Raw genomic sequence first — 10,532 nt, 5'->3', positions numbered from 1 at the left:
CAAATGTCTGCATGACCAGAGCAAACATTGTAATATTTTTTATCTCCTTTCTTTCGTTCTTTGTGTCTTAATTTTAACCTGCAAGTATACCATTCCTATTTTATACATAATATAATCAGCAGGGAACTCTCCTCTTTCCTTAAAAAAATATGTGAGGGAAGAGGAGCGAAGGACGTATGGATTGGTCCTTTCAGTTTGATTGATCCAAAAAAGCTCGCAGTGGAGGATTTTCGACTGGTGCCACTTGTCCGGTTTGGTTGGAACAGACATGGTATCTACGATCATCTCTGTAAGTTTGGAATCCTGAAACTTTTACCAACCTTGCAAATGTTTCCTTGGATTTCTAGGAAATAAAATACTTATTTTAACATGTGATGCACACACTTGCCATGCCTTCCTGCTACTGTCAGCAGCGTGAGTCTGATGACCAGCACACAAGTCTCGGTCAAAGTTTTGTCTTTCTTATGTGGTTCACATTGCTTTGCTTATACATCAGAGCTATGATCTTGAATGAAACTTGTTTCACTGTTCAACTGCTGTACAAATTCTGTCATATGGTATGGTAATGGAAACTCAGTACGGTGGAATCCGAACAGAGTGATAGTGCCGAAGCAGAGTTCAGCTAAAAGATTCAGAATACACGAATGACAGAAACGCTTAAGTAACGAACCATTGCAACTCTGCAAGGAAAGCAACACACTTTTTTTAAAAAGGTAAAAAAAACAACATAAAACAACGAATGTCCGACCAAACCAATCTTTTTTCAGTACTGTTTGTGCTGCATGAAAGTATGCATCATGATATGTGTGCACCAATTAATTCACTATTAACACAGATTTGGCAAATCCACACCAGGATTTCTTAAGATGTAGAAGATTCTTCACTGATTATATGATCTCACCTCTCTGGAAGAATTTTGTTCAAATCATGATAAGATCTCAAGTGTCTGTGTCCCCTGTCCCTTTGATTCTTTGTTTAGGTTACTAGTCAATTTCAGACAATCTATTTAGCATCCAGAAAGGCATAAATTCTTCTTGCAATGACCAGTCTAAAGTAGTTGATAATAGTGGATGAATCTACGTGTATGGATTTTTCTAGTGGTGACAGATATACCTAGGCAACAGCAAGGTTCCCAGCTGTCTCCAAAGAAGACGACAATTCAAAGCCATGGCTCTAGTCAAGAAAAATATTCTTCAATAGGGACCCATCCTAATCAAAAGAATGGAAAACTCGAGGAATTCTTGACGTAGAACAGCTCCAAAAATGATGTTTGCAAATTGTATGGAGCCTATGAGTTATCTGCAATGTTTTCGGAGAAAAATATGCATTATTTGAGTGGACCACAGAAAGGGGCAGCCTGATCATCAATCGGCTTCTATTCCGTCTGAAAACAAAGTCTGTTGCACGTTTTCTCGTTGCGCAAAAGGATAGACGGATGGATATCACGCTTGTATTCACAAGTGCTATGATGGCAACATGGACCAAAAGTTTCTAAGAAGAAGAAGAAAGGTAAACTCCCCGAAGTGCGTGATCTTCCTGATACAAATTTTCATCTCATGGTTCCTGAACATTTATCCTTAATCCTTATCTTGTAATTTATGAACTTTCAGTTCTGGTCAGCAATGAGCATGCGACTTTTTTTTTATGGAATGTTAACATACATGCATGAGCATTTCTAAACTTGTAGCTGGTTAAGAAAAATGCTATCTGAAAGAACTGATTCAATGCACTAAAGAATTCAGCCAAGGGTCTATCATTGTGGATGTTGCATAATGGAGTAGACCTAACCTAGGAGACAATTCAACGATACACGCTAACATTTGCTTCATGACATCACATATTCCAGTTCAACCGTTGCATTGTGATATTCGTTACCACCAATGATATGTGCTAATCTTTCCTTTTTTTTTTCCTTTGAAGTAAACGATATGGATGCATCTAGCTATCCCTCTGCCTCTTTCAGAAGGAATTGGTATGCATCTTGTGAGATTAGATCTCCTAAAATTTTAGCCTATGGATTGAACCACCAGACAGTTTGATTGTTAAAATAAAATGCATTGTCAACGCAGACCTAACAAGGAAAAGGCTTTTAATTCGAAAAAAAAGGTCGGATGCATGTATATGAAATCCTGCCACTGCAACAGCCATATCATACCTTTATGCCGTTCAGACTTCAGACCAATCTAGCGACTATATTACAGGTGCATTTGATCTGCAGCAGATCATAGTATCTCTGAAAGCAATACATGTGATTTTCTACAACACTTTTCAGTACGGTACTAGACTACTTCTTTTCTAATGGTCAGGTTCACTGAACATAACATGCATGTAGCATTATTGAGCCCCTTCCAGCAGACTTTTTTCTGACAGAACAAACATGAAAATGCTAGAATAAACAAGATAGAGTAGTAAAGCAACAGAAAAGCTTGAAACGAAAGTTCAGTCATGGATCACGAGGGACTACATGATTCTTCGCTGTTCGTTGATTTTAAGGCAGAATGATTCAGTCAGAAGGCAGAGGCGTAAAACACAAGAGCTGCGTATCACAGGGAATCTGACCAATTTGGCCGTTCGAAAGAAGGCGTCGATCAAACCTATGGTGGCTTAAAAAACTCTAAGGGGTGTTTGGTTCCTTGAGCTAAAGTTTAGTCCGTGTCATAACGAATTTTTGGAGGCCAATTAGGAGGACTAAATATGAGTTAATTATAAAACTAATTGCACAGACGAGGCGAAACGGTAAGACAAATCTATTAAGCCTAATTAATCCATTATTAGCCAATGGTTACTGTAGCAGCACATTGTCAAATCATGTACTAATTAGGCTTAATAGATTCGTCTCGCCGTTTAGCCTCCATCTGTGCAATGAGTTTTGTAAATAGTCTATGTTTAATACTTTTATGACAGGTGTTAAAATTTATGGGTGGGAACCAATAACCCCCTAAACCTATTGTTTTGCCTTTAACTCGTACTATATCTTCAAGGTTTAATTCAATCATGGCAGGTTTCTTGGAGAAACCAATGATTGTAAGATGAGCCAAAGGCTCGGTTTCATCTCAAAAAGAGAACGCAGCAGTGCTGACCATGGACCTCTGCTTTGTCACAGCCTGGAGACCTGAGAGCCCTGCTCTGTGCAGTGAACTAGATACAGAGCAGTCGCAATTCACAACAACAGAATCATCAAAGAGACAAGAACAGAGGAATCTAAAATGGTCCGTGCGACAGCTCCTGCCGTGCTGGTTGCACAAACACGAAAATTGATTCATAACATTGGCGTCGAAGAGCATCACGCCATCACTGTGCTCACAACCTGGTTTTGCTCGGGTAGTTGTACTGCTGCGTCACAGTCGTGTGCGCCTGATCGCGTTCTCACTTACAACGACGCGCGCTGGTGACAGAGGCGTTGACCCGTGCCTATCACCGGTGTGGAAGCACGAGCTTCCACCGGTCAAAGCTTGGCTGGATCACCGCATGGCATTCTTCGCCAGTCGTCACCTGCCGGACGTCACTCGCTACCGGCATGAACGCATCAACCGGTGGCTGCAGACCTGCAGCGGCCACTAGAAATGCCTACCGCGCACAGTCCTAGCTTCTAGCCACTCCCTGCTTGCCGCCTCTATAAAAAGGCAGCATGTGTGTGTATTCTTTCTTCAGATAGAAGGACACAGAGAAGTAGGAGTACATGGTTGTGTGTGTCTGCAGACAGCAAGCGAAAACTTGCAGAGGCAGTAGAGGCGAGAGGGACGAGAGCTGCCTGCGGTTGTGGGTGTGCGTCCTACGCTCAGGAGAGATGACACCGACGTCGGACGGGTCGATCGAGATGTGCATCTGCTGTGTCGATCCGTCTGAAGCCGGTGTCATTTCCCCTGAACTTAGGACCCATTAGCCCTGAATAATGGACACACAGACACCTCGGCGAGCCGTCACCGTTGTTGCTTTGCACGCTGGCGCTGGTCTTGCTCTTGAGCCGCTTTGGCGCGTGGTTTACGAGGTAACGCAACAGCTTCTTCACTTTTGCATTCCATCCTGTTCTGTGTTGTCTTGCAGATGAGCTTTTAGTGGAGCAATCAGCCATTCGTGCAAGGTTAGCCATGTCCCAGGCATGTCTCCAGAATTAGATGGCTGTTCCTTGGACTGACGGGCGCCAACCGCCAAGCGCCTTGCCAGCATCACCTCCTGCTCTTTGCATCTCTGAAAACCACCTCCCAGAGCCTAACGCTAGCTGTTTCAGAGAACCTGAAAGGCTGAAACGTCTCGGCAACATCTGCGTGCAGTGCAGGCGTCCTTGGAGCTTGCACCCCACTACACACAATGTATTTCTGTTCTGTTCGATTCGTCCTTTCTCTCTGCGTCTCTGAAGAACATGCACAGGGCCTTTGATTCCATGGTAGGTAGGTCTCGAGGTCAGGTAGACAGGCACCGATACTGACTGGCCTCTCGCGATTGCTTTCTGGCTGCAGCTTTCTCCAGGGAGAACTTTCTATGTCTGACTACCCTTTGGCCTTTGCCGATTGCATGAAATTTGTTGGCACCTGACTTACTACTGGCTATGATGGCTTTGGCTTCACCGGGCTGAAAACTTGTTGGCTCCAATCTGTTCTGTGCTGAAACAACTCGTTCTCTGTGTTTATCTTCTTTTTCCTTCGACCTGTGTAGACTGTTGTAAAAATTAACAAATTTTATGCGTGAAACAGTAGCGCTGAAATCTTTGGATGAATACTCTGTATGAAACTGAACTAGTTGATTCACTGCGCAAAGCGGTGGAACCTTCGACTGAGAAGCTGTGATGAAGACCGGGGGGGGGGGGGGGGGGGGGGGGGGGGGGGGGGGGGGGGGGGTTGCGTCGCGGTCAGCAGTAAGCAGACCGAGGATCGCTAGGATCTGAGCCTCTCGGGAGTCGTCAGGCGATCTCGTTGTCAGGCATTATTGTTGTTAGCGTTGACTCGGACATGGGCCCAAGGATAGTAAAGCCGCATCGACTACGGGAGTCCAAGGGCCAAGGCTCAACCAGCAGCCGCAGAAGGCTGTTGGGTGAGGTCCGGTCCATGTGCAGCTATTTTGGGCCTCGCTGTAGTAATGGGGCCCAATGAAGTACGCTGATCGGATCACGTGCTATGCTACTATGCTAGCAACTACCAAGTGTAACTCCTCTAAAAAAAGCAAGTGTAACTCAAGATCTAAAAAAAAAGCAAGTGTAACTCAAAAAAAAATTGCTGCATGTGCAGACAATACCTTATCGGTGGAGAGAGCAAAACAATACGTGCACATTTTCTTGGATTCATCCAACTATCCAAGTGCCACCTGCTCACTGACCTACTCTCCCCTTATAAACTGAGGTACCCTACCTAGCATAGGTCCACCATCGCCTACATCAACTCCATTCGAAGTGAGAACAGCTTGAGGTTTCCATGCTAAGATTAGGCTAAGTCTTACAAGTTGTGATGGGGTAGTACTTATTTAAATTACATGCATCTAATCTACACCAGAAAGATAAGTTCAGGAATATATTTGCTTATACTAGTATTTCTTTAGGAAAAAGGAAAGTGTGACCGCAGTTGGTGGACCATCTTCCAACGAAGATGTACAAATTATACCAATGGTACATGGAGGTTTCAGCCAATGATTTACTCATGCTCGAAGTTCGGATTAGAGATCAACATTATTTCCGTGGGGAAAACATTATAAATGTGCCGGTGGAGAATTTCTTTTACCTTTACAACCAAGACGAACTTTACAAGTCACTCATCAGTTCTTGATTTGTCCAAATTTCAAGATATCTTCTTGCCTTTGATATTGAGTTTTATGAATTAGGAAACTTCAGAAAAATCAAACCTAGAGAGCGAAGGTGGACAACATGCAGTACTCGTACAACTACGGTGCCAATGCTACTGATTTATTAAGGTGCTATTGAATTTTTCTGGATGGCAACATTGCTAAACAACCTCCCAGTAGTGGGAGGCGACCGGTGTCGCCAATGGATCGGATCTAGTCCTGAGGAAGACAATCAAACACAACTTGTCTTGGGACTTTGGAAGAAGCGCAACGCCTTTTTTTTTTGCACAAATAATCACCCACCTTGGTATTGCTCGCAAAAAATAAGGAGGCATGGAGCCGGTGCCTAGTGGGTTCAAAGAGACCGAGGCACCTCGTTCCTAGCAATTAATAGTTTTTTTGATCTTATTTTTTCTCTTGGTCGACTGCTTCTATTTTTATTGCACGGTGCTATCTTTTTTATCAATAAAACAAATGGTGCATCGTTAAGAAGAAGAAAGGTAGTGCACCAGCTCTGCTCCGGAAAATCGAACGCTGGTGGTTGCTGTGTATAGCCACATCGCTTGCCAGCCGAGATATAGCAAATTCTCATTTGGTTGGTTCTACTCCTAACTTGAGAATTATATTAATAATTTAATTATTCTTGCTTAAGTTGCGACGAACAAAAATAGCAACATTATATTTCAAAACAGAAAAAATAGCAACACAACTTAATCTTCGTGGAATATGACGTGTAGGATCTTGTTTGAAAAAAAAGATTTTGCATGGTTAAACTTTGGCTGGAACTAAACATTTGCCTAATCATGTCTAATAAGAAACTATTGCAGATCAGACTGTGACGAAGTATGTCATAGTAGTACTCTAGTACAGCCACTGCAGTGCATGGACCAAATTGATGGCTTCATCCTCCAGCCAAACAAAATGGAAAACCCATGGAAAGAAAAACCATCTATTGTGTGACTGGAGTCATGGGACCGGCCATAAACATGTGCGCTCCTGTGGTAGTATTCGGTCCCGGCTGTTCAGCCCTTGGCTGACATTTTGGGCGAATGAGAGCTCGCGCGAGTATAAATAACCGTGCATCCCTATGCATTTCGTCGCCCCAAGCCAAACCTCCCTTGCATCAACAGTGGCGTCCAAAACCTCCGGTGCCTTCCGTTGCTTAAGCCTTTTGCTTCTGCTTGCACAAGCCTCGGCCTCCGTCTCAAAACCAAGCAGTCCGAGCAGCTTTCACCACGAGCACAAACCTCATCAGCCTAAAACCGCCTACATCGTCCACACCGATCACCTCACCAAGCCGTTCCACTTCGCCACACTCGGGCACTGGTACACCTCCATGGTGTCCTCCCTCTCCACGGCCGCCAACTCCAGCCGCGTGTTCTACGTGTACGACACCACGATGCACGGCTTCGCGGCCGAGCTCACCGACGACGAGGCCCGGCGCCTGTCGAACACCACGGGCGTGGCCAGCGTGCACAAAGACAGGTTGGTGCACCTGCACACCACCAGGTCCGCGGGCTTCCTCGGCCTCGACAAGGACTTCGGCATCTGGCCGGACACGGACTTCGGCAACGGCGTTATCATCGGCTTCGTCGACAGCGGCATCTGGCCGGAGAGCGCCAGCTTCGACGACACCGGGCTCGGCCCCGTCCGGCCGAGCTGGAAGGGCCGGTGCGTCGACGGCGAGCGGTTCAACTCCAGCATGTGCAACAACAAGCTAGTCGGCGCCAGGTTCTTCACCGCCGGCCCCAGCGTGACGAGAGACGACGACTTCATGTCCCCGAGGGACAAGGCCGGGCACGGCACGCACGTCGCGTCCACGGCCGCCGGCTCCGAGGTCCCCGACGCCGGCCTCTTCGGGTTCGCGCGCGGGGTCGCTCGGGGCGTGGCACCCAGGGCGAGGGTCGCCATGTACAAGGCGTGCGTCCTGCACTCCTGCAGCAGCGCGGGCGTCGTCGAGGCGATCGACGACGCGGTGAAGGACGGCGTCGACATCCTGTCCTTGTCCATCGGAGGGCGTGTATATCTTCGTCACCTGCTCGGCCGGCAACTTCGGCCCGCGGGAATACACGCTGAGCAACGTGGCGCCGTGGATCACGACGGTCGGCGCTGCCACCGTGGACCGGGTGTTCCCGGTGAGCATCACCCTTGGGGATGGCCAAGTCCTCACCGGGCAGTCCCTCTACGCCCACGCGACCAACCGCACAGAAATGATCCCGCTGTTGCCCAGCAACTGCTCCAACGACCTTGTGTCGGACAGGATCACGGGCAAGATCGTCATGTGTGCTCGCGATTTCGGCGTTTATCCGTCATACGGCGTGGCAGTGAAGATGGCCGGTGGCAGCGGGCTAATTTCCGTCGCCCCCCTGGATCGGTGTATGGAAGGGCTCATGGTCCAGGCGTTCACCCTTCCGGCAGTCACCGTCAGCTCCCGTGAAGCCGACAGGCTCGCGGTGTACATCGACTCGGTGCCAGATCCGGTGGCGTCGTTCTGCTTCACCTCATCACCTTCCGTACGGTCACCAGCGAGAACCGCGCGCCGGTGGTGGCGTCCTTCTCGTCGCGCGGGCCCAACCACATCGTCCGCGAGATCCTCAAGCCGGACGTCATCGCGCCGGGCGCGAACATCCTCGCCGCCTGGCCCGGCGAGTCGCCCCTGACACAAAGCAAGAGCGACGCGAGGCGAGCAAGCTTTAACATCGTCTCGGGCACCTCCATGGCGTGCCCGCACGTCGCCGGCGTCGCGGCACTGCTGAAGCACAAGCACCACGACTGGACGCCGGCCATGATCCAGTCGGCGCTCATGACGACCGCCGCGACGCTCGACAGCCACGGCCAGGCCATCGCGGACAACAGCCACACCAGCAGCGGCGTCGCAACGCCGATGGCGGCCGGGGCCGGGCACGTCCGGCCGCAGCTGGCGCTCGACCCGGGCCTGGTCTACGACGCCGAGGAGCAGGACTACGTCGACTTCCTCTGCACCTTGAACTACACCGCCGCGCAGATCAGTATGTTCGTGCCCGGCTTCACCGGCTGCACGAGGACACTTCGCGGCGGCGCAGCCGGGCTCAACTACCCGTCGTTCGTCGTGGACCTCAGCAACGGCAACGACGTCCGCGTGCTGAAGCGAATTGTGACGAAGGTGTCGAAGGGTCCCGAGACCTACACCGTGAGGGTCGTGGCGCCGGACCAGGTAGCGGTGACCGTCACACCACGGACGCTGCGGTTCGACAAGCAGAATGAGAAGAAGAGGTACAAGGTCGTGTTCAGGAGCAAGAATTGAGCAAGGTCGTGTTCAGGACCAAAAAAAGATAGCACCATTGTTGCTGGACAGACAAAGTTTGAATTTTTATCCAATGGACGGACGAAACTAGTGTTTTAATTTTTGTCCTATGGGCGGAAGAACATTCTGCCGAGTGGACAAAAAAAATACGGTATGTCCAATGGACGATCAAAAATTGAGCTTTGGTCTATTGGATGGAATTTTCGTCCTCCAATGGATGAAAATTCAATTTTCATTCACCAATTGGGCAAAATTTCAATTTTGTCCTCCCAATGGAGTAAATACTATTTTCCTCCACTCAACAGATGCTGACGCTATACTTTTATAAATTTGTGAAACTATATTTCTAATTTGTGGAGTATTTTTATAAATAACTTACGTAATAGTATTAAAATAAAAAAATCCAATATCATTATGTTTCTCTTGTCTGAGTTGATCGTGAAATGGCATGACATTATGTATGAAACGCAGACTGCAGAACCTCGTTACCATACCGATATTTACAATGTTTTTATCTTCACGAATGAAATCAGAAAAAAGAAACAGATTTTCGTGATAGGTGCCATGGATTTCAAGTCGTCCGCGGTATATTCAGGCGCTTATGGCAGTAATCACCCCTCTGGTAAAAAAAACATAATTAGATCCTAATAAATTCTCGTAAGTCTATTAATGACTAAAGGGAGTAGTAAATAATCATTGGCATAATAAGGTACCGAATAAAGTATTATTCAGGTAAATCCAAATATAAGATTTTCCACGTTTTGAAATTAAATATTTTAGAAGCTATCAATAGTCAACGTTTCGAAATGATTAGACCTTCTCCAAACGTCAATTATTTATGACCCAAGGGAGTAGTAAATAATGATAGACCTAGCCAAGAAAAAGAAATTAAGAAAAGAAAATATGAATAATCAATGAATACTAAGCCACATATATTCAGCAGGCCAGTATGTACTATTATACATAAACTTGGGCATGGCAACTTTTCAGCCTCGTGGAAATGCACTGCTGTTTCAGAAATCCTGAAAGCCCTTGACAACACACCTGCATAGCTTTCAACCCTGCGCGTCACCACCACAGACTGCGTTTTCTGTTGGATCCATCCTTTTCTGTTACGGTATATGATTTTCTTGTTCAGTTGCTCTTCTGGTGCCTTCTGTTGTTTTCAGAGCCTTAGCTCCGATGGAAGCCTCAGCTCTTGAAAAAATAGCCGTGCAATTCTCAGCCAGGCAATGCTGCAATCTGGCCACTCGTGATTGCATTTAAGTTTCTGCACGCAAATGTAAATATGTAATGCTGCACTCTTTTGGTCAAAATATTATTCCATAACACGCCACGGGTAGCAATTATTCCTTTGGATTATCATCACACGCACGGTCACCTACTGTCTCATTCTTCCTAGATCTCGGCACACGTTAGTAGTAGAGAGACAGCAATGGATCGGGGTCGCTGCCGCATGTGGGGAATGAGCTCCAGCTAC

General features: G+C 47.1%; 1 pseudogene; it reads left to right on the top strand.

The window, feature by feature from the left end:
* The first annotated feature begins 6,763 nt into the window (after positions 1–6,763).
* LOC117844451 (subtilisin-like protease SBT1.7) lies at positions 6,764–9,052 on the top strand (annotated as a pseudogene).
* The last annotated feature ends 1,480 nt before the right edge of the window (positions 9,053–10,532 follow it).

Source organism: Setaria viridis, chromosome 2, assembly GCF_005286985.2.
Source record: "Setaria viridis chromosome 2, Setaria_viridis_v4.0, whole genome shotgun sequence".
In the NCBI taxonomy this organism is placed as follows: Eukaryota; Viridiplantae; Streptophyta; class Magnoliopsida; order Poales; family Poaceae; genus Setaria; species Setaria viridis.
This window is presented reverse-complemented; position numbering and strand designations above follow the sequence as displayed.